The sequence below is a fragment of the Chenopodium album genome, chromosome 3 (genome assembly GCF_948465745.1).
Source record: "Chenopodium album chromosome 3, dcCheAlbu1.1, whole genome shotgun sequence".
In the NCBI taxonomy this organism is placed as follows: Eukaryota; Viridiplantae; Streptophyta; class Magnoliopsida; order Caryophyllales; family Amaranthaceae; genus Chenopodium; species Chenopodium album.
This window is the reverse complement of record NC_137836.1, coordinates 32,010,182-32,017,231: the sequence shown is the minus strand read 5'-3', so window position 1 is coordinate 32,017,231 and position 7,050 is coordinate 32,010,182. Positions and strand designations below refer to the sequence as shown.

At 35.4% G+C, this 7,050-nt stretch overlaps 1 non-coding gene across 1 annotated transcript; it reads left to right on the top strand.

Annotated features, from left to right (window-relative positions):
- Nucleotides 1–289: 289 nt before the first annotated feature.
- On the top strand, nt 290–397 carry LOC145625757 (small nucleolar RNA R71). Its single transcript, XR_014110662.1, has one exon. It is a non-coding gene; the product is annotated as a small nucleolar RNA R71 (small nucleolar RNA).
- Nucleotides 398–7,050: the final 6,653 nt, after the last annotated feature.

Below are 7,050 nucleotides of genomic sequence, written 5' to 3'. Positions count from 1 at the left end.
CCACCGCTTGAACTTGCATTCACACTCGTGTTCAACTTGGAGAGCCCTTTTGTTAGTTGATCAATTTCATGTTGTAATCGATCAACTTTCTCCAATTCGTAAATAACACCTTTGTTTGGAGCATTTCTCCTTCGGCCCCCCCAAGAGTAATTCTTTGCTACCTCTTATATTGTGGCTTCAACTTGATATTAAGGGATTTTGATTAATTGACCACCCGCCCCCGCATCCAATTGGCTCTTGACATGGGCTCCAATCCGTCATAGAAAACCCGCATGAGCAACCCTTTATTGTACTCATGGTGGGGACACGCTTGCACCAACTCTTTGAATCTCTCCCATGCTTCACCAAGACTTTCATCGGCTTCTTGCTCAAATGATGCGATTTTCCTTCTCATTTCGGCGGTCTTCTCCTTGGAGATAAATCTCTTCAAGAACGCCTTTACCACCTCCCTCCATGTTGTGAGAGTGCTAGGCTTTACTTGCTTTAGCCATTTCTTTGCTCGTCCGGTGAGAGATTGTCAGAAAAGGTGCATATGAATGTAGTCTTGACTCACTTCATTGGTTTGCATCATTGCGCACAATTCAAGGAATCAGTCCAAATGTTCAATAGGGTCCTCACTTGCACTTCCGAAAAATTGCTCCGATTGGACCATTCTAGTATATTGTGGATGGATTGAGAAGTCGGTTTCCGTGACGAGCAGAAGAATCCCTCCCGTGAGCTCATAATCCTCTGGATTTCCGAACTCACGAAACAAAACATCATTTTCTTGTTCTGCCATTGATCCTCTTTGTGAACTTGAAGAGTAAGTATCACTCTCACTATCAACTATATCCCCAAAACCTCTTCCCTCGTCTTGATAAAGCCTACGGACATGTCTCAAGGTTCGGTTGATCTCATGGTCAATTTGATGTGATGATGCTCCTTGAGACCTCCTAAGCATTCACCAAATCTAAGCAAAAAATTAGCAATGAAAAGGATGATAAAACAAATAAAACAAAAAGAAAAGAAAGAAAAATGACTCTAACAAAAGCAATAATAGACGCTAAACAAGCCGCTTCCCCGACAACGGCGCCAAAATTTGATAGGGATTAGATAGGTCGTTAAACTACTACCCTAATCAAATTAATCATTTATATACCTAAACTACCATAATACAAGTATAGGGGCAAGTAAAGGGTCGAACCACTAAGGAAGCTCACTCATTCAACATCAATTTTCACTAATGCAAGAGTAAAAAGGGGAATGTTTTTGTTGGTTTTTGAATAAAGAGCTCTAAAACTACAAAAAAGCAAAGATAATGATGGTTAAAATCAAGAGAGACGACGCTAGGGATACGGGGGTGTCCAATATGATTAGAAAGAGGGGAATAATGATGATTATCATGAAACACATGCCAAAGAACACAAGATTCTACCTAAACAATTCATTCTCATGCAATAGTCTAGGCAAATCAATGAAAGAGGTCTACACTAATAAGGATCATTCTCATGCATCCTATTAGTTACAATCAAATCAAGAGAATAAAGAAGCACAATCCATAAAAACTCCACTTTAATAACGCATTCTCATGCAATCATTAAAATAGAGATGATCTTAATCTAATTCAAATCACTTTCATGCATTTAAACTAGAAAACATCAAATAGAGTGCAACAATAATCTCAAGCTATTAAAAATCATGTCTTTCATCAATTTATGGCATAAATTCAATCCAACCATCATCATTCATCCAATATCAACTCATATCTTCCTCCCCCTTCCCCTAGCTAAAAGTTTAGCCTAGAGAAGGGAGATTAAACATAATACCAAAACTAGAAAGAAACTCAAGAAACTAAAAAAAAACATAATTAAAATCAATGAAATCAATAACAACTAGATGAACTAAAAAGATTAACAAGAATAAGCAACAATAAAACAAATAAATAAAACTAAAGGAAAGGAGAAGAGATTACTAAAGAAAGGATTAATGAAAGATGAAAACTTGGATATTGATTGAAGATTAAAACTTGAGCAAAGTTGAATACAATAAAGGATGCTTGAATAACAATCTACTTTCTCTCTCTAGATTAGGCTAATATTCTATGGAATTAGAACTAAGTATCCTTCATTACAACGAGTCCCGTTTGCGTATATGTGGCTCCCCAAAAAGAAAGAAACTTGGGCAACAAGGCGCAAAGAAATCAAAAACCCAGCGGTGCGCGCCCGTACACGAAGTATGCGCGCCGGTGCGGTAGTAGTGTACGCCCTCTCAGTATAGTGCGTGGCCGCAAATTTGAAGGTACGGGGAAATCAAGCGCGCCCGCCCAAAAGGTCGCGCGCCCGCGCAGAGGCTGCACAATAGGTCGCGCAAACTCTCTTGTTTGGCTCTGTTTTTTCATCTTGGCAGCGCAGGTTCTAACAGGGCTGCGCCCCCGCATAGCCAAGGGTGCGCGCCCGCGCTGTAGCCGCACAGTAGCTCGCGCATAACCGTTTGCTTGGCTCCTTGAAATCCTCTTTCTTTCGGCACATGATACCTACAAAAAAGAAGCATGGAAATCAAAATAAAGAGAAGGCAAGACTAAGAAAAAGGAAGACAAAGGAGAAAGGAAAGGAGGAAACAAAACTAAGTAAAAATGCTTAGAAAAGGGTCAAACAAGTGCAAATAAGGGGAGAATCCTTAGAGAAAAAGGATAAAAGGGTGGCATAAATGCCACTCATCAAGTCAAAAATATAAATGCATGTACATTCCAATGAGCAAGAAAATTCCCGATTTTTTCAAAAAGCCGCAAATGAAAACCTGACTCCAGCGTGAAACGACAAGGCTGTCGCCTGGCGACAGAGCGAGAACGCGGCGACAATATGTTCTGGTGAGCACCGGTGCAGCGACGAGATGCGTGGTCCCATATTGGATTATGCGGACTTCATACGGCAATTTCGGGTTCCTTGGTACGCCAGTTAGCCTCTATAAGCAAATTGACATGACTAAGAGTCGGCTCGATTACCATCGCAATAAGTTATTGAACTGACGACGATCGTCTCACTTAGTTTAAGCGCCTAAGCATTGGCTCATTACAAGCACCAAGGCATCGGTTGAAAAGCAAGTACTTATTAGACAATTTTTCCAAGATTGGATTATCATCCTCAACTGACAATATTTCCAAAATATGGATTTTCGCGCATCTTTTTCAACGAAAATTTTTTCAAGATTGAATTGTCATCTTTGGCAAAGTTTCCAAGCAAGGATTGTCGTGCTCCTTCTCTGTTTGGCTATTTTTTCCAAGTTCGGATTGTCATCGCTGGCAAGTTTTCTGAGATTGGATTGTCATACAACCAGATCCCTATAACAAAATTTCCTAAAGGATTGTCGTAGGTCTCTACTCATCATAAATTTCGGCAAAGGTTCCTCAACGTGGATTGTCATTCATTTCAGTAAGTGGCAAATTTTCTCGAAGTAGATTGTCGATCGACTCTTTTTTGCAAATGTTCCTAGATGCGGATTATTAATTGTTGCAATATTTTCCTAAAAGGATTGTCGCATAGCATTGGCAAAATTCCAAAGTGGATTGCTTTCAAAAGTTACATTCCAAGATGTGGATTGTCGATCGTAGCAAAGTTCTTATGACAGATTGTTATGAAGCATTGGCAACTTTTCCTAAAATTGGATTTTAGCAAATTTTCCGAGATACGGATTGTCGCTTCATCGTAGCAACATTTCCAAGGATGGATTGTTACGTTGAATTGAGAACTTTCCCTAAATCGGATTGTCATACATCATACAAGATTCGTGTTGGCAACTGTTCTTGAAGAACAGAGGATTGTCATCACCCAAAGCATCAATAACAATATTCAAGCAGCATTAAGGATCGACAGGCGTTGAACTTTGGTAATTTTTTTCGGAATATTATCGCAACAAATGAGGATGGCTTCAGGCGAAGCAATCTTCGATCATGTTCCCTGACTTGCTGAAGATGGTCACAAGGCGGTAGAAGATCGTTTCAGGCAAAGCACTCTTCGATTGTGTTTTCTAGCTTCCAAAAGACTATCACAGCGGAAATTGGAGGCAATTACAGGAATAGCAGTCTTCATGCAGTATCACTTGGCTTGAGGAAGATCATCAAAGCTCTTTGTTCAGAGACGCGTGGACGTATCAAAAAAGTTACATTGTTCAGAGACGTGTGAACATCAAAACAGCAAGATGGCATTCCGTAGCTTGTGGAAGGTTGTCAAAACAGCAAATGTAACAAATCGGTTACCCTAGAGACGTGTACTCGACACTGCAAGATACGCGTTTCTTAACTCTCTTATCTGTTTTAACTAACGATAGTCTGTAGGTATAAGCGTTACAAGAATGATTTAGGATCGCAAAACGTTCTGAATCATTCTCCGTCCCTATCGATACTTTGACTTTCGTTTTCGAAACATAAGTTTCTCCAAACTCAGTCAAAGTGGGGGCTTCTGTAGGCACCCAAATGTGTCTCCCCAAAACCAAACCCAGTGATGAATATCTTTTTATGTCATTTGATTATCAAACGAGGTGAAACTGTGAAAAGTCTAGTGATGAGAATGTTTTTATTTAAATATCACTTCTTTCTGTTTTTGAAAATATTTATTTTCTTACCCTATTTTTGAAAAACTTGCATCCCATTTTAATTTTGTCCATGATAAGGGTCCAATAATGGTGTAGTTGGATGGGGATTGAAAAGATCTTTCCAACCATATATTATAAGCCCAATTTCGATGAATAATGAGGAAGTTATGGCCAAAATACTAAACTAGGCCCAAACCGGTTTTTACCTACGGCCCAATGATCATGTGGAGGGTCCAAAGGTCTAATCCTATTCCTAAACTAATTAGGATTAATTAGAAGCTTCTATAAGGTTCTAAAAAATCTTAATTATCCTTTTTGAAAAGATAATATAAAAGAATTTGAGTTAAAAAAAAACTTTTCTTTTATAAAAACTTTCCTTTTATAAAAACTTTCCTTTTTTTTAATCCTAATTCTATTCGAATTTAAAGATGTTCAAAGACAGTTAGATATTATTTTGTGCCACATAATATTTATTTAAATCTTATATGGTTGAATAGATATTGAAATTATCTTTCCAATGATATATTATAATATTAATTCCGAGCTATAACGAAAAAGATATGAAAGACATACAAAACTCTATCCCAAACTGACACCGTCCTACTATTTCGGCCATATCTTTTTATCTACAAAATATTTTAATTTGATTCTAATTGGGTTGGAAATTAGACTTTAATAGATTTCCAACGACATATTATACGACTTATTTGGACTTCTGGATCAAAAGATATGATAAAAACAAAATCCGCAAAAACTGATGTCCATCGAGTTTTATTTCGATTGGAATTCGGATTCTTTTCTTATTCTTCGACCCTCTTTTTTCTCTATACTAGTTGTCCCATCGCGCACAAGGCGCGCGATAGTCCAAAATGGATAATTTCGGGTGTAGGTATGGTGTTCGTATTTCTTAGTTTTAATGTAAATTTAGAATTGTATCTGTGAAAAATAAATGATTATAATTTATAATTTAGTACTATTTTAGTATTATGTAAATTTAGTATTGCAATTATGAAAAATTCTAGTCTATATTTTAATTATATTTTTTGTGGTGTAATATTTATAAATTATATGTAGTTGAATTTTCGAATATTGATTTTAAAAATATGTTCAAAAAAAGTTCTTTAAGGGGGTATATTACTAAAATAATGTGTTATCAAGCGTATTTGGAGCCACAAAATAGGAAAAACAAAATAAATGGTCTTTTAAATGGTGGATCAATAATATTAGGGCTTATGGTTGTGAAAATTATTGTTTGGGCCAGTTTTTAAAAAAAATTATTTCCTTTCAATTTAAAATAAGCCTCATGAATTTGGGCTTCCTTTGCACGCATGCAACATTATTCTATTATATTGTTTGTTAAAATATTAGTTTGGTGATTTTCTCATCTTTTATCCCTCCTTTTTTTCATCATTTTTCAGAAATTTCATTTTGGATCTTCTCTTATTTTGTTATTCTATTTGCGTGGGAACAGGTCTATTTTTGAAGTGTTTTTCTATAAGGCTCTGTTTAAAGGTGAGTCCTTTACTTTTTTACAAAATTGAATTGTTTGATTAATCATTTTTTATTTGATTTAATTTTATGTTGTTTATATATGTTAGTATATATATTATTTTGATATTAAATAAGTGGAATTGGTTATTTGTGTATTAATTCTTTGTAGTAGTTTGGTTTTAAATTTGTCTTAAGGAAGTAAAATTATTGTTAACTTTGTTTTGAATTTTCGTGGTTGATTTGTGTCATAATTAAGGGTTTTGATATCAATTTAGTTAAATAACTAATTGTCGACAGATTGAATTATAAGTTAACTGTCATGGCATTTTTTTTTCATTTGTTGAGTAGCGCAAATGAGGTGAAATTGTTAGTAGGGACATAAGTAAATCTTATGTCATGAGGGATGTGTGTGTGAGTCTACTTGCATATATTGTTTGTTTGTTTGATTTTGATGTTTTTAGATTGTTTTATTTATAGTTATTTTTACAATTTTAGTATGTGGTTTTACTTGGACATGTTATGGTTTTGTTTCATTTGAGATATCAAGTGTGCAATTTACTAATTATGTTGTTTGATTTGATTGGAATTGGTGGCAATGCATCAAACCTGCAATTTAGCCATAGACTTGAAGATATCCATTTCTGAACTATTGCTCCTCATCATGTTGGTGTTACTGAAATTGACAATAATAATTGATAATCATAATCTTTAAAATAAAGATCATGTGTAAATTCAAGAACTGATATTTGTTAGTTTGTAATGATAAGGTGCAAAATATGCTAAGTTTATTTAACTTGAAAGTGGCTAACTTTTTGAATGAGATATGCTTTGTTTACATTGTATAAAGTTATGTATTAATTAGTTTCATGATTACAGGAACTATGAGTTTTTACAAAAATTTGCCAAGCTATTTAATGTTCTTTCAAGATGCTTGTAGGCAAGAGTTTGTATGCATAGACTTTTCATAAACTTTTCATTGCCTTTTCTTTCTCC